Here is a 23,773-nt window from a genome sequence, read left to right on the forward strand (position 1 = left end):
TATATGTTTTAATAATTCAGATAAAAGAAAAATAACCTAATAAATAAGAAAATACTTTAAAGTGAACTAGTATGAAATGTCACACATCAAAATTTATGGAAAGCAACAGGAGGAGGAAAAATTTATGGCTTTTAATGCCTAAATGGGAAAGTGCCTGCTTATTGTGTGCATAGCCCTGGGTTTAATTCCCAGAAGTAGCAGTAGCACCAACACACAAACACACACACACACACACACACACACACACACACACAGAGTTAAAAAAAAAGAAGGGTAAGGGAATACTATGAAATTTATGCCAACAAATTAAACAACTTTGATAAAACAGTCAAATCTATAAAGGAGTAAAAAACATTGAAACTAATGCCAAGCCAAACCAAGTGTGGAGGTGCATGCCTATAATATTAGGTAATCAAAAGACTGAGGCAGTGGGATCATAGGTTGAGGTCAACCTGGGAAATTTAGTAAGACCCTGTCTCAAAATCAAATAAAAAAGATGGATATGTAGCTCAATTACAGAACACCTGCTTACCATGAGTGAAGCCCTGGATTTAATTCCCAGTACCACCAAACAAGCAAAAACAAAAGTTTAATGCAAGAAGAAATAAAATATTTTCCTTTTATATTTAGTGCATTATAGTTTTACATAATTATGGGGATAAATTTTACATATTTTAATGCGTATAACAATTATTTACTACATTTAAATCCACAATGCTACCCTCTTTCCTCCCCTCCTTCTTCCCCTGATCCTCTTCCTCCTCTCTATTGGTCTTCCATATATTAATTTATTTTTTAAATGTGTGCATTATAATTATACATAAAAGTGGAACTCATTTAATACATACATACATGCACATTGGATGATTTGGTCAATTTCAATCTTCTGTTCCTTCCTTTTCCCATCACTCCTCCCTCAGCCTGGATCTCTTTCCTCTATTACACTGTTCTCCCTTCTATTTTCATGAGATCCCCCTTTTAAAATTTTTCTTATTTCTCTCTAACTTTTCCAAATGAGAAAAAACATTTGAACTTTCACTTTCTGAGTCTGGCTTATTTCACTTAATGTGATTTTTCTCCAGTTCCATCTATTTACCATCAATTGACATAATTTCATTCTTCTTCAAGGCTGAGTTTAATTTCATTGTATATATACATACCATTTTTATCTGCTGATGGACACCTAGGCTCATTCCACAACTTGATTATTGTGAATTGCACTGCCATAAACATTGGTACACATATGTCACTATAGTACACTGACTGTAGTTCTTTTGGATAAATTCCAGTGAGTGGGATGGTTGGGTCATATGGTGTGTCCATTCCTAGTCTTTTGAGGAATCTCCACACTGCTTTCCAAAGTAGTTGACTAATTTTCATTCTCATAAACAATGCATAGTGTAATTTTTTTCCTATAGTCTTGCCAGTCTTTATAATTATTTGTGTTCTTGATGATTGTCATTCTAACTAGAGTGAGAGGAAATCTCAGTATAGTTTTGAATTGTATTTCCCTTTTTTTTAAATCTTGCTTTCATTTTTTAAATTGTTCTATTAAGTTATGCATTCATATTTGATTTGATTGCTAAGGATTTTGCAAATTTTTCATATATTTATTTGCCATTTGCCTTTCTTCTTTGAGAAATGTCTATTTAGTTCTTTTGTCCATTTACTGATTTGTTGTTTGTGTGTGTGTGTGTGTGTGTGTGTGAGTATGTGTGTGCGTGTGTGTGTATGTTTTGGTGATAATTTTTTTTGAGTTCTTTATATATTCTGGATTAAACTCTTATTGGAAGAGTAGCTGGCAAAGATTTCATTCCATTCTCTAAGCTCTCTCTTTATGCCCTAAATTGTTTTATTTGTGTGCAGAAGCTTTTTAATTTGAAGTCATCCCACTTATTGATTCTTGGTTTCATTTCTTGTGCTTTAGGAACCCTTAAGAAGATTGATGCCTGTGTCAATGTTGGCATGTTGACCCTAGGTTTTCTTCTCATAGTATCAGTGTTTCTAGTCTAATTCCTGACTTAGAACATCATTGGTATTTTGATGAGGATCACATTGAATCTGTATATAACTTTTGGTAATAAGACCATATTGACATATTAATTCTGCCTATCCAAGAACATGGCAGACCATTCCATCTTCTGAGGGCTTCTTCAATTTCTTTTTCCAGTGTTCAATAATTTCACTATAGTGATTGTTCACCTCTACAGGTTAGATTTAGTCCTAAGTATTTTAGATTTAGTTAGATTTAGTTCATTAGATTTAGTCCTAAGTACATTTTATTTTCTTGACTATTGTGAGTAGAATTTTTTTATTCCTTTCATAGAAGGTTTATTATTGAAATATAGGAGAGCTGTAGATTTTTGTATGTTGATCTTTTATTCTGTTTTTCTGCTGAATTTTTTTTCAATTCTATTAGTCTTCTAGCAGAATTTTTTGGGTCTTCTAAGTATAGGATAATGTAATTAGCAAATATAGATAATTTGATTTCTCTTCCTATTCCTATTCCTTTAATTTCCTTTTCCTGTCTGATTGCTCTGGTTAGATTTTCAAGAATATATTGAGGAGGAATGGTGATGACATCCTTATCTCATTCCTGATTTTACAAGAAATGTTTTCAGTTTTTCTCTATTTGGTATGAGGTTGGATTTGGGTTTGTCATATTATCTTCATGATGTTAGATAAATTCCTTTAATCCATGGTTTCTTCTGTGCTTTTATCATGAATGGGTGCTAAATTTTATAAAAGTCTTTTCTGCATCTATTGAAATGATCATATGATTTTGTCCTTAATTCTATTGACATGGTGAAACACATTTATTTATTTGTGAATGTTGAACAAATCTTGCATCCCTAGGATGAAACAAATTCGATCATGATGTACAATCTTTTTAATGTGTTTTCAAATGAGAATATTAATATTTTGTAAGAATTTTCACATTTATGTTCATAGGGGATATTGGTCTATAGTTTAATTTTCCTTGATGTGTCTTTTTTTTTTATTGTGAACAAATGGGATACATGTTCTTTCTCTGTTTGTACATAGAATAAAGGCATACCATTTGTGTAATCATACGTTTACATAGGGTGATGCTGGTTGATTCATTCTGTTATTTTTCCCCTTCCCCCCAACCCTCCCATCCCTCTTTTCCCTCTTTACAGTCCTTCCTTCCCCCATTCTTGCCCCCCTCCCTAACCCTCACTCTAACCCTAAAAATAACCCCTCCCACGCCCCATTATGTATCATCATCCACTTATCAGCGAGATCATTCTTCCTTTGGTTTTTTGAGATTGGCTTATCTCACTTAGCATGATATTCTCCAATTTCGTCCATTTGTTTGCAAATGCCATAATTTTATCATTCTTTATGGCTGAGTAATATTCCATTGTATATATATATATATGCCACAGTTTCTTTATCCATTCATCAACTGAAGGGCATCTAGGTTGGTTCCACAATCTGGCTATGGTGAATTGAGCAGCAATGAACATTGATGTGGCTGTATCTCTGTAGTATGCTGATTTTAAGTCCTTTGGGTATAGGCCAAGGAGTGGGATAGCTGGGTCAAATGGTAGTTCCATTCCAAGTTTTTTAAGGAATCTCCATACTGCCTTCCAGAGTGGTTGCACTAATTTGCAACCCCACCAGCAATGTATGAGTGTACCTTTTTCCCCACATCCTCGCCAACACCTGTTGTTGCTTGTGTTCTCGATAATCGCCATTCTGATTGGGGTGAGATGGAATCTTAGGGTAGTTTTGATTTGCATTTCTTTTATTACTAAAGATGTTGAACATTTTTCCATATGTTTGTTGATTGTTTGTAGGTCTTCTTCTGTGAAGTGTCTGTTCATTTCCTTAGACCATTTGTCGATTGGATTATTTGTAGTCTTGGTGTTGAGTTTTTTGAGTTCTTTATAGATTCTGGAGATTAGTGCTCTATCTGAAGTATGATTGGCAATGATTTTCTCCCACTCTGTAGGCTCTCTCTTCATATTTCTGATAGTTTCCTTTGCTGAGAGAAGGCTTTTTAGTTTGAATCTATCCCAGTTGTTGATTCTTGCTTTTATTTCTTGTGCTATGGGAGTCCTGTTGAGAAAGTCTGGTCCTAAGCCGACATGTTGTAGATCTGGACCTACTTTTTCTTCTATAAGATGCAGGGTCTCTGGTCTGATTCCGAGGTCCTTAATCCATTTTGAGTTTAGTTTTGTGCACGGTGAGAGATATGGGTTTATTTTCATTTTGTTGCATATGGATTTCCAATTTTCCCAGCACCATTTATTGAAGAGACTATTTTTCTCCATTGCATATTTTTGGCCCCTTTGTCTAGTATGAGGAAATTATATTTGTTTGGGTTTGTGTCTGTGTCCTCTATTCTGTACCATTGATCTACCTGTCTATTTTGGTACCAATACCATGCCGTTTTTGTTACTATTGCTTTGTAGTACAGTTGAAGTTCAGGTATTGCAATACCCCCTGCTTCATTTTTCCTGCGAAGGATTGCTTTAGCAATTCTGGGTTTCTTATTCTTCCAGATGAATTTCATGATTGCTTGTTCTACTTCTGTAAGGTACATAGTTGGGATTTTAATTGGAATTGCATTGAATCTGTATAGCACTTTTGGTAGTATGGCCATTTTGACAATATTAATTCTGCCTATCCAGGAACATGGGAGATCTTTCCATCTTCTAAGGTGTTCTTTAATTTCTTTCTTTAGTGTTCTGTAGTTCTCATTGTAGAGGTCTTTCACCTCTTTTGTGAGATTGATTCCCAAGTATTTTATTTTTTTCGAGGCTATTGTGAATGGAGTCGTTTTCCTAACTTCTCTTTCTGAAGATTCATCACTTATGTATAAAAATGCATTGGATTTGTGAGCATTGATCTTGTATCCTGCTACTTTACTGAATTCACTTATGAGTTCTAAGAGTTTTCTGGTGGAATTTCCTGGTTCCTCTAAGTATATAATCATATCATCAGCAAATAGGGATAGTTTGAGTTCTTCTTTTCCAATTCGTATCCCTTTAATTTCTTTGGTCTGTCTAATTGCTCTGGCTAGAGTTTCAAGGACGATATTGAATAGGAGTGGTGAGAGAGGGCATCCCTGCCTTGTTCCAGATTTTAGGGGGAATGCTTTCAGTTTTTCACCATTAAGAATAATATTAGCCATGGGCTTAGCATACATGGCCTTTACAATGTTAAGGAACGTTCCCACTATCCCTATTTTTTCTAGTGTTTTGAGCATGAAGGGGTGCTGCATTTTATCAAATGCTTTTTCTGCATCTATTGAAATAATCATGTGATTCTTGACTTTAAGTCTGTTGATATGGTGAATGACATTTATTGATTTCCTGATGTTGAACCAACCTTGCATCCCTGGGATGAAACCCACTTGATCATGATACACTATCTTTTTAATACATTTTTGTATGTGATTTGCTAAAATTTGTTGAGAATTTTTGCATCGATGTTCATTAAGGATATTGGTCTGAAATTTTCTTTCCTCGATGTGTCTCTGTCTGGTTTAGGTATCAGGGTGATATTGGCTTCGTAGAATGAGTTTGGGAGGGTTCCCTCCTCTTCTATTTCATGGAATACTTTGAAAAGTATTGGAATAAGCTCTTCTTTAAAGGTTTTGTAGAACTCAGCTGAGAAACCATCAGGTCCTGGACTTTTCTTTGTTGGTAGGCTTTTGATGACTTCTTCTATTTCATTACTTGAAATTGGTCTATTTAAATTGTGTATGTCCTCCTCGTTTAGTTTAGGCAATTCATAGGTCTCTAGAAACTTGTTGATATCTTCGAAATTTTCTATTTTGTTGGAACATAGATTTTCAAAATAGCTTCTAATTATGTTTTGTATTTCAGTCATGTCTGTTGTGATATTTCCTTGTTCATTCCGAATTTTGGTGATTTGGGTTTTCTCTCATCTTCTCTTTGTTAGTGTGGCTAAAGGTTTATCAATTTTGTTTATTTTTTTGAAGAACCAACTATTTATTTTGTCAATTTTTTGTATTGTTTCTTTCATTTCAATTTCGTTGATTTCAGCTCTGAGTTTAACTATTTCCTGTCTTCTACTACTTTTGGTGTTGATCTGTTCTTTTTCTAGGGCTTTGAGCTGTAGTGTTAGGTCATTTATTTTTTGAGTTTTACTTCTTTTATTAAATGCACTCCATGAAATAAATCTTCCTCTAAGTACCGCTTTCATAGTGTCCCAGAGATTTTGATACGATGTTTCTTTGTTCTCGTTTACCTCTAAGAATTTTTTAATTTCCTTCCTAATATCTTCTGTTATCCATTCCTCATATAATAGCATATTGTTTAATCTCCAGGTGTTGGAGTAATTTCTGTTTTTTGCTCTTTCATTTATTTCTAGTTTCAATCCATTATGGTCTGATAAAATACAAGGAAGTGTCTCTATCTTCTTGTATTTGCTAACATTAGCTTTGTGGCATAATATATGGTCTATTTTAGAGAAGGATCCATGTGCTGCTGAGAAGAAAGTGTATTCACTCTTCGTTGGATGGTATATTCTATAAATGTCTGTTAAGTCTAAATTATTGATTGTGTTATTGAGATCTATGGTTTCTTTGTTCAATTTTTGTTTGGAAGATCTGTCCAGTGGTGAGAGAGGCGTGTTAAAATCACCTAGTATTATTGTATTGTGGTCTATTTGGTTTCTGAGATTGAGAAGGATTTGTTTGACATACATGGGTGAGCCACTGTTTGGGGCATAGATATTTATGATTGTTATGTCTTGCTGATTTATGGTTCCCTTAAGCATTATGAAATGTCCTTCTTTATCCCTTCTGATTAACTTTGGCTTGAAGTCCACTTTATCTGAAATGAGGATGGATACCCCAGCTTTTTTGCTGGGTCCATGTGCATGGTAAGTTTTTTCCCATCCTTTCATCTTTAGTCTATGGGTATATCTTTCTAAGAGATGAGTCTCTTGCAGGCAACATATTGTTGGATCTTTCTTTTTTATCCAATCTGCCAGTCTATGTCTTTTGATTGAGGAATTCAGGCCATTAATATTCAGGGTTATTATTGAGATATGATTTGTATTCCCAGTCATTTGACACATTTTATTCATTTATTTCCTTATTTTTGACACAACTTGGTTCCTCTTTATTTGAGAGTTCCTTTAGGATATCTCCTCCCTTTGCTGATTTGCTTCTTTGTTTTTCATATCTTCTTCATGGAATATTTTGCTGAGAATGTTCTGTAATGCTGGCTTTCTTTTTGTATATTCTTTTAGCTTTTGTTTATCATGGAAGGATTTTATTTCGTTGTCAAATCTGAAGGTAAGTTTTGCTGGGTATAAGATTCTTGTTTGGCATCCATTTTCTTTTAGGGCTTGAAAAATGTTATTCCAGGCCCTTCTAGCTTTTAGGATTTGGATTGAAAAATCTGCTGATATCCGTATTGGCTTCCCCCTGAATGTAATTTGGTTCTTTTCTCTCACAGCCTTTAAGATTCTGTCTTTATTTTGTATGTTAGGTATTTTCATTATAATGTGCCGTGGTGTGGGTCTGTTGTAATTTTGTGTATTTGGAGTCCTGTAAGCCTCTTGAACTTGATTTTCCATTTCGTTCTTCAGATTTGGGAAATTTTCTGAAATTATCTCATTGAATAGGTTGTTCATTCCTTTGGTTTGTTTCTCTAAGCCTTCCTCAATCCCAATAATTCTCAAATTTGGCCTTTTCATGATATCCCATAGTTCTTGGAGATTCTGTTCATGATTTCTTATCATCTTCTCTGTTTGTTCGACTTTGTTTTCGAGGTTAAATATTTTGTGTTCAATATCTGAGGTTCTGTCTTCCAGGTGTTCTATCCTATTGGTTGTGCTTTCTATGGAGTTCTTAATTGGGTTTATTGTTTCCTTCATTTCAAGGATTTCTGTTTGTTTTTTTTTCAATATCTCTAACTCTTTATTGAAATGGTCTTTTGCTTCCTGTATTTGCTCTTTTAACTGTCTATTGGTGCGTTCATTCAATGCCTGCATTTGCTCTTTCATTTCATCGCTTGCTTCCCTTATCATGTTGATTATGTAAATTCTGAACTCCCTTTCTGACATTTCTTCTGCCATGCTGTCATTGGATTTTATTGATATAACATCCAGATTTGTTTGAGGCATTTTCTTCCCTTGTTTTCTCATATTGTTCAGGTATCAGTGGACTGCAGAGATGTTGCAGATTTCCTCTATTGACTTATAATGTCCCTGAAGATTGCTAGTGTATCCCCTCTTATCCTTCAGTAGCCTGAAGTCTTAGAGGAAGTTGATACTTCGGTGTTCCCCTAGGTAGCTGCCTCTCTAGGGGTGGTGGTCTTCAGGTGGTGTATATTCCCAGCTAGAGGGCAGAGGTGCCTCTACTTGTTGACCAATGGTCATCCAAAGGGGAACTAGACTGCGGGCTGAGGCAATGCCTGTTTGGGCCTGTGTCTCTGGTTTTACCATCTTTGTGGGAAAACCTCACTCGGCAGGGAAGACCCACCCGGTGGGGAGGTCTCGCTAGTCCGTTCCCCTCCTAGAGGTTCCCCTCAGTCCACAACTACCGCCTGGGCAGGGCAGCCTTCCCAAGCAACGTTTCCAGGGGCCTGGACCTACCTCCTGGGCTTAGGAGCCCTGCCCTTTGCAGACGAGTCTCCTTAGGTGGCCCCTCCTCAGAGAAGCTGCCCAAAGTCCTGGAACCTTCGCTCCACCCCTCAGCTGGTCTCTGTGTAGTTCATTCAAGAAAAGGTGCCTAGGTCCCTGGACCGGACCTTGCTATGCACCTAATCACCTGGCTATGCGACCCGCCCTCTGACCAGTCACTTGGAGCCTCATACATATGTTCCAAGCCCCAGTGACCCGTCGCTCATCTCTTCCTCCAGGCAGCCACCCGGTGCTCTGTGTGGGCGCTTGGAGACCAAGCCACTCACTGCGTACCTCCACCTCCTCTGGGCTGTCCCCTCCCCGTTGCTCAGGCGGTTGCTCGATCCAAACAACTCGCTGCATCACTCTTTCTCTGGCAGCCGCTGGAGCCCTGGCAGATCGCTTCAAAACCAAGCGGTGTGTCGCACAACCTCCTTTGCAAAGTTCCCCGCTTTCTGAGTTCACTGCTCCAGCGGGGGAGGTGTGTCTTGCCGCCTGGGCAGGGCAGCCTTCGCAGGCAACGTTCCCAGGGGCCTGGACCTCCCTCCTGGGCTTGGGAGCCTCACCCTTCGCAGACGAGTCTCCTTAGGTTAGAGAATCTGCCCGCGGTCCTGGAAACTTCAATCTGCCATTTTTCGCTCCGCTTCGCTGTCCGTGTTTACCGCTCCGGCGGGGGAGGGGGCGTCCCGCCGAATCACTCTACTTCACAAAGTTCTCTGCGTTCCGGGGCTACTGCCCCATCCGGGACGCCTCCCCTATGGGAGAAACTCACCCGGCGGCTTTGAGTTGGTCCCAAGTCACTATCTCCTCTTTTGAATCTTGAGTCCTGGAGCAACATGAAATGCAGTCGCCCTCTAGTCCGCCATCTTGAACCCTCCCTTGATGTGTCTTTATCTGGTTTTGCTAACAGAGTGATGTCAGCATTATAGAATCCTCCCTTTCTATATCATGAAATAACTTGAGAAGGAGTGGCATCAATTTTTCTTTAAATTTCTGGTAGAACTTAGCTGAAAATTCACCTGGTCCTGAGCTTTTCTTTGTTGAAAGACTTGTAGTTATTGCTTTAATACTGTTGCCTGATAATAGTTTGCTTAGATTTTCTATATCCTCTTGGTTCAATTTGGGAAGTCATATGTTTCTAGAAATTTGTGAATAGCTTTAAGATTTTCCAATATATTGAAGTATAAGTTTTCAAAATAATTCCTAATGATTCTTTGGGTTTTAGAAATGTCTGCAGTGATATCTCCTTTTTTCATCTGTAGTGTTGTTGATTTGGGTCTTCTCTTTCTTTTGGTTAGTTTACCTAAGGGTTTATCAATCTTGGTTACCTTTTCAAAGAACTAACTCTGTTGCATTGATTTTTTGTATTTACCTTCTATCGTTTATTCTAAGTTTTATTAATTTCAGTTCTGATATTATTTCCTGTCTTCTGGTTTTGGAATGAGTTGGTTATTGCTTTTCTAGGACTTTGAGTTGTATTTATGTGGGATCCTCCAGTTTTTGTTTTTATTTATTTATCTTTTTGTAATGTAGGTACTCAATGTTATAAACTTTCCTATTAGAACTGCTTTCATAATGTTTTAATCAACTTTTTATGCTGCTATTACCAAAAGACCTGACAAGAGCAATCGTAGAAGAGGAAAAGTTTATTTGGGGGCTCATGATTTTAGAGGACCTAGTCCATGATATGTCTGATTCCATTCGTTGGGGGTGAAGCAGAACATCATGGTGGAAGAATGCGATAGTGGAACACACCTTAAAACATGGCTCCAGGATGCAGACAGTTCTACTCAACAAGGACAAACTATACACCCCAAAGGTACATCCCCAGGGATCTACCTCCTCCAGTCACACCCCCCATGCCAACAGTTACCTTTTAGTAAATCCCTATCAGGGGATTAATTTGCTGATTGGTCAAGGCTCTCATAACCCAATCATTTTGCCTCTAAACTTTCTTGTATTGTGTTACACATGAACTTTGGAGGACACATATCCAAACCATCATGTTTCATCCCTGGCTTGTCTGTGCTTGATTCCTGCAGCTTTTCTCAATAGATGCTCCACAGCACTGACATTTCTTAATCTTGGGGATCCCCACTGAAATTTTGGCTTCCTCCTCACATTTCCATGCATTGCCCTTTCAGGAGCAACCTTGCAGGGACTCTGACCATGCTGCATTTTGTGTTGCCTCCCAGGGATTTCCACATTTTGGTGGAAATAACCCCCTAACTCCAGCATCCCATAAACCAGTATCATGTGGTTGCTGCCAAGGTCTGCCACCATCTTGAGCACTAGCCAAGACTCCAGAGACCAAGGCCTCTCTGTGGAAGCAGGGTGCCCCACAGGTCTCTTCTCAAAGAAATTTTTACTTTTATACCCTTGAGCCTGAGATGGGTGTGGTCTTCCCAATCCTGAGATGCCCTCAAGCCATCTTTCTCATTGTCTCTGGTCAAAGATTTTAGCATTTCTTTAGTGTCTTTAATAACCACACATTCCTCAGCCCATTTTACTTGCAATTTTCTGGCCAAACTGCAAGTTTCTTAAATCTTTCTGCTTTGATTTTTGCTCCTGATTCTCACAATAAGCTTGGCTAAAAGATGCCAGCAATATTCATGCCACTGCCTGAATGCTACTCTGCCTAGAAATTTCTTTTACCAGGTTAAGAAGTCTATTACCTTCAAATTTGGCCTCACATAATATGTCAGGACATGGGCAAACTACAGACAATTTTTTAGCCAAAACATAACAGGAATTCAAGTGCTATGTTGTAGTTTAATTCTAGATCAATTTCCAATAGGGTACTCTTCTGAAACCTCATGAACCCTATCTTACTCTTCACAGTCAGATTGATATTCTGGTCTTCTGAGTTTCCACCAGAATCACCAATTAATGTCTGTTTACAACAATCTAAAATTTTTCCAGCATGCTTTGCTAAACTTTCTAAAACTCCCCCCACAACTTCCAAAAAGGTAGGAACACTTCTGAATCACATGGTCAGGTTAGTTAGAGCAATGACCCCATTCCTGGTACCAATGTCTGTTTTAGTCATTTTTGTCACTGCTGTCACAAAAGGAACTGACAAGAAAATTTTTAAAGAGGAAAAGTTTATTTGGGGCTCTTTGTTTCAGAGGATTCAAGTCATAGATGACTGACTCTATTCCTTGGGGCCTGAGGTGAGTCAGAACATCAAGGCATAAGAGTGTGGCAGAGAAAAGCAGCTCAAGACATGGCTCCAGGAAGGAGAGAGAGAGAGAGAGAGAGAGAGAGAGAGAGAGAGAGAGAGAGAGAGAGAGAGAGAGAGGGCATTCTGCTCAATAAAGATAAAATATAAACCCCAAAGACACACCCCTAGGCACCCACCTCCTGGTAGTAAATTGGAGTTTTTGTCATTTAGAAACCCAAGTCTCAGCAGGAAGGAAGGCAGGAAGGGAAAACAGGGAGAACATAAATGGAACTCACACCTGACTGAATCAGTTGACCCGAGTAAAATAGGTCCCAGGAACTTCCTTACCTGCCCTCCCATCCCACCCCTAGTAAGTCTTCCAAATATAGCCAACCAACTCATCTCATGACCTGGCTTTGCTGAACCCCATAAAACCCAGACCCTAGTGGTGACCCACTGTCATTTTCTTCCCCCCAAAGTGTGCCCTTCTGATGCTTAATAAAATCATCATTGATCCATTGAGTTCTGTCCCTGTTTTGGTTACTTTTTGCTTTCATCTTATCTTTGGATAATTCTCTTAACCAGTATTAAGTGGCCTTCTTTGTCTCTTCCAATTAATTTTGACTTGAAGTATACTCTCAGAATAGCTACTTCAGATTCCTTTCAGTTCCCATTTTTATGGGATTTTTTTTTTCATTGTTTCATCTGCAACCTGTGGATGGTTTTGCCTGTTAGATGAGTCTCTTGTAAACAACTTAAGGTTGAGTTTTGTTTTTTAATCCACTCTGCCATTCTTTGTCTTTTAACAAGAGAATTGAGACTATTTTCATTCAGTGTTATTATAGAAAGTTGGTTTTTAAGAAATAAAATATTTGAATAGACAAAAAATAAGTAAAGAAATTAGAATTAGAGGTTAGAAATCTTTCCACAAGAACAAGCTTGGCCTACATGAGTTCACTGATGAATTATTTAAAAAATTAAACAAGCAATAATACCACTACTGTACAAACTTCCTCATAAAATAAAAACACTTTTCAACTCATTCTGTAAAGTTGTTTCACTCTCATAGCAAAGTGAGACAAAAATATCATAGGAAAAAAAATAATAGACAAATATCCCCTCTGACAAATATTAGGAAACAAAATATAAGAATATTACATATACAGTATAACTGATTAGTATTTATCCCAGGAATACAAGGTTTATTTAATAATAAAATATCAATTTATGCAATATACCTTATTGAAATAACAGAAGACAAATCCCATATGGTCATCTTAACATATGCAGAGAAACATTTAACAAAATCTAACATTTCTTGATAAAACCACCTCATAAATGAATGAGTGATAACTTCCTCATCCTGACAATGGTCATCTAAAAAAACTTACAGTGCATATCAGTGTAATAGTGAAAGGCTGAAGATATTCTCTCTAAGAGAAAGTAAAAGGTAAGCATATTCACTCTCATCTATTATAATCAAATCGGACTGGAGGTTCTAGCTAGCATAGTAGGGAGATAAAAGGCATATAGATCAGAAAGGAAGTAACAAAAACTGTACCAATGTACACATGATATGATGGTTTCTGTAGAAAATTACAGGGAGTCTTCAGAAACATCAATTTTAAGTATAAATCCTTGAACTAATGAGTGAATTCAATAAGGTCACAAGAGACATGATCAATACACCAAAAAAATCAATTATAATTTTATATACCTGCAATGAACAATCTGAAAATGGAATTAAGAATTCATAAAACACTAAAAAGAATATCACATTTAGGAATAAATTTAAAAGACATGTAAGTCTTATATACTAATGACTCAGAAACATTGCAGGGATTTTCTTAGCCTAAAGAAATATTCAATGTTCTTGTATTGGAAGAATCAAATTGTATCTTTAAATTCAATGCAATTCAAAATTTCAGAGTTTGTACGAAAACTCACAAGAAGTTCCTGAAAATTATACGAAAACATAAAAGCCTCAAAATATCCCAAACTGTTTTGAAAAAGATGAGAAACTGTACATAGGAAGACTCAATATAGCTAAAATTTCAATTTCTCTCAATTATTCCCCAATTTTTATATTGAATTCCACTAAATATAAGTGCTTTATTTTTTAAGGAAGAAATTGGCAATTCAATTCTAAGATCTGTAAGGAAATTCTGAAAATCTATGATTGCTAAAATAATATACTACTTAAAAAACTGTCTGATAGTAGATTATAGACTCAAATATGAGATCTAAAACTATTACAATTCTAAAGAAAACAGGAGACATTTTCACAATATTGGCAAGGCAAAGACTTCATAGATGACATAAGAAGCATGAACTGGAAAAGAAAATATTTAGATAATTGCCTTCATAAATATTAAAAAAAAAAGCTTCTGTTCTTCAAAAAGGCACTGTAGATTTTGGGGGGAAATGGTGGACTAGAGGCTTTCACTGTGTACCAGCTTCTTGCCAGGATTGGATCAAATCAATGGGCCTATGGGTACATAATGAAGTAGGGGATTCATGAGAAAACACTGGAGTGCAACTCAAAAGAGACAGTGAACAGGCAAAAGGCATAAATACTGGTTTTTAGAATAATAAAAAGAATTAATAAAACAAAGCAACTACACCAGTTCCAGGGTGACTGTGACTCAGTAGAGGAGGGGAAGTTCCTTTTGGTGGGTAAATGAGAAACTAGCAGGCATCTCAAAGCAATGCAGACTCACTATCATGCAGAGATGCAGTCAGAGTAGGAAGAATATGTGGATTTTACATAGGCAATCTGTGCAAGAGAAAAGGTGCACTTTCCTGTAGATTCAGATAGTGCAATGATGAGGAGTCACCTGAAGAGGGGCTTTGTTATCTAGACATCCTGTGTGGATATCAGCATTTCTGAAGTCAGCATCAGAAACCCCAGAATTAAAAAAAAACTTCAAGACCCAATGGCCATTCTTCTTTTCAGTGGTGCCCAACCCAAGTCAATCAAGGCAAGAATTCAGGTCACAGACCTGCACAAACTCTGGGTGGGAGCTGCGGATATAGTTCAGTTGCAAGTACAAGGCCCTGGGTTCAATCCCCAGCACTCAAAAAAAAAAAAAAAAAAAAAAAAAACTCTGGGCAGTAGGAGGTATCATAGGCATCATGAAAGTAGAAAGGAGACCTTTAAGATAGAGAAAAGGACTCAAGTGGCTAAGGGAAAGTATTGGTCAAATTATTGATCAAATTGATAAATTATGTTATATGCATGTATGATTATGCCACAAAGAAAACCCTTGTTCTCTATAATTAATACACACCATTTTAAAAAAAGATAATGTAGAGAGCATGAAAAGCAAAACCACAGATTGGGAGAAAATATTTACAAATATATATATATATATATATATATATATATTTATATATATATATATATATATATATATATCCAAAAAGTCTTTTATCTAGACTATACAAAATAATTTAGAATTCAACTGCAAGACAAACAACCAAATTCAAAAAAAGGTGAACATTTGAACAGACCCTTCACCAACAAATATGTGTAGGTATCATCAGATAAGCACATGAAATATGCTAAACATAATTAGTATTTAGGGTATGCCATGGTTTGGATCTGAGATGTACCCCAAATGCCCATGTGTTAAAGCCTTGGTCCCCAATGCAGCAAAGTTGAGAGAGGTGGGAATTTGAAGAAGTGACTGGATCATGAGGTCTGCAACCTAATCAGTGAATTAATTAATGAATTAATGGATTCACAATTTGGAAGATGGTGGAAACTTAGGAATGGGGTCTAAATGGAGGAAGTATGTCCTCAGGGGTATACTCTAGAAGTTGTATCCTATCCTTATTCCCTTTGCCTTTCTCTCTTTTTCTCTCTCTCTGTACTCCTTCCCAGCTAGGATTAGGTGAACAGCATTTTCACCTCACACACTTTTCTCCATCACACACTCTGACCATGCTGTTCTGCTTCACCATAGGTCAAGAAACAAAGCCAAGTGAATATGGATTTAGACTTCTAAAATTGTGAGCCAACAAAATCTTTCCTCCTTTAAGTTGATTTCTTTCAGATATTTGCTATGGCAATGCTGAATAATACAGAGTAATATAAGTGGAAACCAAAATGAGATAATAGTATACCTTCTCCAGAATGACTAAAGTTTAAAAGATCAAATCAAATTTGGGAAGGATATGGGACAAATGAATTCTTGCAAACTATTTTAGGAATATAAATAACAAATTCTTTAGAAAACAGTTTGGCAGCTTCTTAAAAAGTTAAACAGTAATGGTATGATCCAGTAAATTTTCTTGAATGTATTTACCAAAGAGAAACAGAAGTATATGTCTACTCAAACACTAGTGCATGAATATTTATATCTTTACTTGTAAAATCCCAAACTAAAGACAACTCAAAGGTTTATCAACAAGTAAATGGTTAAACAAATTGTGGTATATCCAATAGAATGCCCATATGAAATAGAAAGAAAAGAACTTTAAAAAAACAAAATAATTGATATATACAACAACATGAGTGGATCTCAAAATAATTATGCTGACCAGATTTTTAAATGGTGTCGGGGTACCGCGGACCCCACTCTAGCCTGGTTTTCAGGGACTTCAATATGGCGCCTAGCACTGAGCCAGAATGGCCTGGTTTGAAACAAACAGCTGACACTGCTTAAGGAAGTTGACCTGATTGGACGAAGTGACTCGTGCTCGCTGCGTGCTCTCTTCATGCCCCTAGTGTATTCTATATAGTAATCATGCTCTCCCCACATGCTCTGTAACCTGATTGGCTCATGATTCATATATAATGACCGTGACTTCCTTGTTAGAGGAAGAAGAAAAAGAACAATAAAGAGCTCTGACGAACAACCAGTGTGTCGTGTCTCTCTCTGCGGGCAGAGGGAATGCGATAAGTGGTGCCGAAACCCGGGAAGCAACAAACCAGCAGCAACTACCTAGGTAAGTTTTAGAGATTAATGTTATAAATAATAAAAAAGGAGTGATAAAGGCAGCCTTGACGTTCGCGGTAAATCGACTATCAGGACACACGGAAGGTGGTCCGGGGACATGCGGAATGCGGTCCAATTAAAGTGAAAGTAAGGACACATGGAAGGTGGTCCAGGGACACGCGGAATGCGGTCCAATTAAAGTGAAAGTAAGGACACACAGAAGGTGGTCCGGGGACACACGGAATGCGGTCCGATTAAAGTGAAAGTAAGGACTAGCGAAAGGCAGTCCGGAGACAGAGCCAAGCGGAACGCGGCTCGGAGTGGACTAGCAAAAGGCAGTCCGGAGACAGAGCTAAGTGAAACGAGGCTCGGGGTGGACTAGCGGAAAGCGGTCCACCTTAAAAGTATTAAAGTGAAAGTAGCACGCGAAAGGCGGCTACACCCTGGACTAAGCGAAAAGCGGTCCACATTAAAAGTATTAAAGTGAAAGTGGCACTCGAAAGGGGGCAAATTAATCATGGGTTCTGAGGTGTCTAGAGTTCACATGGAAGGACTATTAAAGGCTTTATTAAAGGCTAATGGAGCACCTTTAAAGGTTTCCTCAGCTAGGAAGTTTTTAGAAACTGTAGAAGGTAAAGCCCCTCGGTTTTTAAATGAGGGATTGTTAAATCAAGAGAAACTATCACAAGAGACAGGAAAAGGCCCCCCTCCTGATCCCTTCCATGCAGCTCCATGGCCACCTAGGGAGGGAACACCCGTGTCCTTGGAGCAGTCCTCCCCCTAGGCAGAGATCTCAGCAGCTCCATTCCTCAAAAGTAGTAAGAAATAATGTTTTGTGATTTTCTGCATTCAAACCTAACCTGATTTCTCAACCAGGAAGAAAAAGGGTTAAAAAGTCCTGGGTGATCCTCCCTCCCCCTTGCCTGGCCTTGCTGAAGCCTGCATTAGAATGTAGGCTGCCGCGGTCTCAGCGGGAAAGGGAGGTAACCTGAAGATAAGAAAAAGAAAACAAAAGGGTGTCTATTTTAAACTTCTGGGTTGCTACACAGAACTAACTCATTTTCCAGGATTCTTGTTTTGTTTTGTTTTTCTTTAATGCTGTATTTTTGAGCTCATAATTTTGATCTTGCATACCTAGGTTAATGATTTTTTTCTTTTTGATCAGTTCTATTTTTTATTCAACTAGAGTTTTTGAACATCTGTTACATTGCAATGGAGATTCACCTATAAAGTTACAAGGCCTTTGATTTTGTGTTATTTGTATGTCGTGCTGTCTGATATCATGTTTTGTCTGTATCAAAACTGAGCGCTCCTAAAATTAAAATTTAAAAATGGATCCAAATACTTTTATTCACGTGATTTAAAAAGGTTCAATTTAAATTGAGTAAACTAATAAAAGTGAAATGTCTTTAAAAATAACTTGCAAGTCTCTAAGTGGTCAAACTAATGGATGGTTGATGTTAAACAATGTCTAATATCAATTGTTTTTAGGACTTTTCTTCAACAGGAAAAAGACAGCAAATACTGATCAGGACACTTGTCTAATATCTTGATTTTTACAGAATGAGTGAATTAGAGTTAACATGTATGGGATTACTCAAATGTGTTTGTTGGTGACATCTGATTAATTTGCAAAGTTAAAATGCTCATTGTTAAATAACATCAAGTACTTTTAACTCCTTAAATTACATGGGGTAACATACTTAAACATTATTGGTGTTTTCATAGATCGGTAAATTAAAAGGGGCTTAAAATTGTTTTGTGTCATTACTAAAAACAAGGTTATTAAGAGTTATGTTCTAACAGATAAAACCTCAACTCAGAGGGTGAGCGTTCCATCTGCTCCCTTACCACTTCCCCCTGCTCCCCCTCCAGTTCTGCAAAGCTCCAAGGAGCTCTTAGATTTGGATTTAGAGTTACCATCTCCCCTTTCACTGTGTTTCAGTTAGGGTTGTTTCAGAATGTGAACAAAAAGGGGTCAACAGATAGGAAAGAGAGAATAGAAGGTTCTAGGTTTGGAAATATATTTAATAAAAAGGAAAAGAAAATGTTTCTGGGTAAGAAAGTGCCTGTGTGATGGAATACATGAAGGTCTAAGTAAGTGCTAAGAAAGTCTGTGTGTAAGTAAAGGGAAAGTTTCAACAAGTCTGTGTGTAACTAAGTTGGTTGTGTGTATGTGAAACAGCTAAAGCTATTTAAGGTTTTTCCTAAGGTGAAATACTAATGTTCTAATATAAGCCAAAGTTTAATCTATATGGTAAAATGACATGGTAAAATAACAAGGATTTCTTAGAAACACTAATTTACTCTTAACTTTGTGTCTATTAAGTTTTATTCTTTAAAACAATTAGTCTTAAAAATTGGGGTTTATACAATTATGGTTAAACAACTGTTAAGAGTATTGTACTATGTTACAGAGTCTAAATTTTTCTTTAAAAACTAAATTTAGTAAGATTAAAGTGTCAAGGTAATTGTAAAATGGTCACTCCTTGTATATTAAATGTATTCATATTTTCCAAGTATACAAGTTTTAAAGCAGGGTATTTATCAAGCTGCTATTCTCCAAACTTCTCTCTCAATGTTGGAATGCTTCTAGGTTCTCACAAGCAGTCTTAATGCCTATTCCTACCTTCCTACCAGTCCCAGTCTCTGTTACAGATACAGAACTACCAGTACTATTATCAAGAAACAAAAGAGATTTTGGCATCACAACAGCTGTGATCACTGCCATTGCAGCCTCTGCAGCAGCAGCCACAACCGCAGCAGCCGCGTTGACAACTACAATACAGACAACAACTACAGTTAATCCTTTGGCAGAAAACACTGCCACTGCCTTACAGACTCAAGAGACCTTAAATCAACATTTAAGAACAGGCATCCTCCTAGTAAATCAAAGAGTGGACTTATTACAAGAACAAGTGGACTTGTTACAAGAACTTATGGGTCTGGGATGTGTTCTTTCTTTAAGAGCAGTTTGTATTGCCCCTATCACTTTTTATAATGATAGCCATGCAGCTATGTTGTCTAGAAATCTTCTCACTATCTTACTTGTACTTGGTCATATGGGTTTGACAATTTAACCTCTCAACTAAGAGCTGAAATTATGAAAGTCAATACCACCAGGGTAAATGTGGCACCTGTATCTGAAATGGTCAAATGGTTCTCTACTGCTCTAGGTTTTGTAAAACAATGGGCAAACCTTGGCTCCCTAGGACTAATACTTTAGGTGTTTTATATCTCATTCACTTAATTTATCAATTACGAGCCACCCAACAGAGAGATTGAATCATCCTTCAACAAGTCATGACAGCCTTAGAGGCTGGCAGTTCCCCTCAAGTATGGCTGAGTATGTTGGACCGGTAGTCAAAGACGGGTAATGTAGGAGGTGGCCATATACCAACCTAAGACAGAAGCTGTAGCATGATCTGCAGTCTTTGATGACGGGTAAGGATACGGGCTGACCCCTCAACCTAAGACAGGCACGGTCTCAAGCCTTTTCTTTTAATAAAAGAAAGGGGGAACTGTCGGGGTACCACGGACCCCACCCTAGCCTGGTTTTCAGGGACTTCAATACGGTGCCTGGCACTGAGCCAGAATGGCCTGGTTTGTAACAAACAGCTGACACTGCTTAAGGAAGTTGACCTGATTGGACGAAGTGACTCGTGCTCACTGCGTGCTCTCTTCATGCCCCTAGTGTATTCTATATAGTAATCATGCTCTCCCCACATGCTCTGTAACCTGATTGGCTCATGATTCATATATAATGACCGTGACTTCCTTGTTAGAGGAAGAAGAAAAAGAACAATAAAGAGCTCTGACGAACAACCAGTGTGTCGTGTCTCTCTCTGCGGGCAGAGGGAACACGACAAAGTGGTACTTGTATAAATCTATTTATAGAAAATGTTTTAAAAATTTTAAAAAACCCTGATATGTAAAGATAAAAAGAATATCAGGGGTAGTTTAGGGATTTGGGAGAAAGGATTTGGGGCAGGATATACATATGTCAAAATTCATCTAACTGTATACTTTAAACATTTGCATTATGGTGTCTATGAATTATACCTCAATACAAATATATGAAGGTCTTTTTTGTGTTTTAAGGCCATCTTGAAAGGCTGATATGGAGATAATGGAAATAAGTGGTCATAGAGCAAATAATGAGTGCCATTTTCTGTGGTGATACATATAAAGTAGGAAATAATCTCACCATGGGATGCATTAGTGTTCAAGGACAGAGAAAAATCCAATATTGAAGAATCATTAGAGGAATTAAGCAATTTATGCAGAGTGACATAAGCATTCATAAAAGTACTGGACCCAAATAAACTGTACTCATGGCTCACTTTAGGACAGTCTGAATAGGGAAATAGAGAAGGTACTTATCCATACTGTATGATTTGATATATAACAAGCTCCCTAAATATCAGCACCACAAGTCTCCCAAATAACTCCAGTGGGAGTTCAATATGTTATACATTGCTGTTCCCTTTCCATTCTAAAGCAAGTTAGTTGGTTGGTGTATCTTAATCGTTCAACATTTCTACAAAAGTAGTCTGTTTGGGTAAGAGGCATATGGTTTATGAAGAACAAAACTATGTCATACTAATTTGTTACTTTCAAAGTAAAGAATGAGGAAAATAAGATGAGAAAAGGCTAAGATTCAGCTGAAAAATGCATTAATCATCTAATATGTTGCTGGCAAATAGAACAATGAAAATGCTTCTATTCTAAAAATACATTAGCGAATTTTTATGTTAAAAATTATTAAAAGGTGCACTCAGCATGCCAACATAGTGGACTACTGGGGTCCTGGAGCAATACACTTGGGCCTTGCTAGAGGCCCAAGACGGTAGCCCCAGATTGCTCTGTTCCTGAAGCATGTCTGCCACCAGTATGGAACACTGAAGAACAAAGGCACAAGATAGTAAAGTACAAAATAGTTCTTTGCATCAGAAGGATACAGTTCATGACAATGACTTTGTGGTCCTACCTTTGTGGGTCAGTCCAATATGAGTAAGAGTTACACCCTGATGAACGATCCCTACCTGCCCATGAGACTTCTTACTCCTTCAATGAGTCATGGTCTCTGCAGGGGACCCTCCAATTCCATACCTCACCACTTCTGTCAGCTCAGTAACTGAGAGCATCATTTCACACAAGATGATGTTCAGGGGCAGCAGGGAGGTCTGGAGAACAGCATGGCTCAGCATAGGTTTAGTTTCTTCCCTGAAAACCCTGCATTCTCAGTGTAGGGGGAGTGGCTCTCCAGGGCGGTAGACCCAGAGTTGGGCAAAGGCAAGCTCCTGGGGTGATACCGTTGTTGATGGATTTTCACAGCGACACCCTTAACAAGGCACCTGGGATGAACAGCCTGGAGCAGGGAATAGTTGACCTGAAGATCCTGGATGGATGTCACCACCTCTGCATTCAAGGTGGTAGGCTCTGTTGTACACAGCGTGGCACTGAGTAGATGTCTTTTCCAGCAATGGTGGGATGAATGTAAACATGCCAGTTTTAAAACCAACCTGTGGGATGCCACTGCCAGCAAACCTGAAAAACCACAACCTGAAACAAAAACAAAGAGCAGGCCTGTAGTTGTGGACACATGACCTTCAAATTTATAAAACATAACATGAACATTGGCACCTGGCATGAGGTGCCTGTGCTGGGGCCCCAGTTCCCCAGCAGGCACCACCCCACCCCCAGTCTGCCCCAAAGTCCCCTCAGATGGCACAGCCTCTCCCAGCTCAGCCTCTCCCATTGGCCCAGCCACAATGTCAGAGCCCTCAGCAGCCACTCCAAACCCATAGGGTCACCTCTCATAACAGAATTGCTGCATTTGGGCAGAGTAGAGGGGCTGGCAGTGACAGCAACTCTCCTGGAAGTACCCATTCTGATTCTGCCCCCAGCCTTGACTCCCACCATGGACTTGAGAAACTGAAACTGAAAACCACCAGAGCTACAACCCTAAAGAGTTTGACTAGACCATAAAAGCTGGCATGTGGTCATCATAAAGAGCTATTCTGAGGATGACATCCACAGCTTCATCAAGCAGCACCGGATATGGCAGTAAGGGCCTGGATAGTGCCTTCCATGCTGTGAGCAGCTGAGGAACTGTCTACCTGCTCTTCAACATAAACAGGAGTGGGAATATCTGTGGGATTGCCTGGATGAAGTCTCCTGTGGAGTGCTGTGGTCTGGTCTCAAGACAAGAGGAAGGGCAAGCTTGATGTGAAGTGGATTTTTGTCAAGGATGTGCCCAGTAACCAGCTCTGACACATCAGACTAGAAAACAATGACAACAAGCTGGTCACAAACTCCTGAGACACACAGGTGCCCCTAGAAAAAGCCAAACAAGTGCTGAGAATTGTCACTTCCTACAAACACACCATCTCCATCCTCAGCTTTTCCCACTATGAGAAGCAGTAGGAGGAGTAGGAGAAGGTGGTGCTCAACGAATTATTAAAAGTTGAACTACTTTAGAACTGGTGGTGCTTTGATATTGGCAAGGAATATGTAAATGTACATTTCTGAGTGGAGAAAGCATGACTAAGGATATGTCAAGGACCTGTATTTCATCTAATCCAACATATTTAGATTTATTTTGTGATACAATAATTGGTGTACAGTTAAACCTCTGATATTGGCAAGACACTCTATCGAGAAATGAATAAATAGCCAAGATATTAAGATATGCTCTAGGAACATTCATAGGTACTTTACACTATGTACATGAGTCAGTAACATATTACTTTCTATGAACAGATCTTTAATATCAGGAGTAGTCTGAGAAAAGTTTCCAAGAGAAATTGGCAATTATTCTGTAAAGTTTCATTCCATGTGCCGCTTTTGATTTTTGTTGAAATAAAGTATTATCATCAGTAAAAAGGGAACTGGAAATGAAATACAGTACTCTTAGAGACAGTAGCACTTGAACAATGTTTGAAGTTCTGATTCATCATGATCAATAATTGAAAAATGGAATAAAACAGGAAAAGAAAAATGATCAGGGAGAGATGAATAGAGAAGCTGAAAA

General features: G+C 38.0%; 1 pseudogene; it reads left to right on the plus strand.

Annotated features, from left to right (window-relative positions):
- The window catches only part of LOC124975226 (YTH domain-containing family protein 1-like), a 64,777-nt pseudogene extending 41,602 nt beyond the window's left edge, over nucleotides 1–23,175 (plus strand).
- The last annotated feature ends 598 nt before the right edge of the window (nucleotides 23,176–23,773 follow it).

This window comes from Sciurus carolinensis, unplaced genomic scaffold (assembly GCF_902686445.1).
Source record: "Sciurus carolinensis unplaced genomic scaffold, mSciCar1.2, whole genome shotgun sequence".
NCBI classification, from domain to species: domain Eukaryota; kingdom Metazoa; phylum Chordata; class Mammalia; order Rodentia; family Sciuridae; genus Sciurus; species Sciurus carolinensis.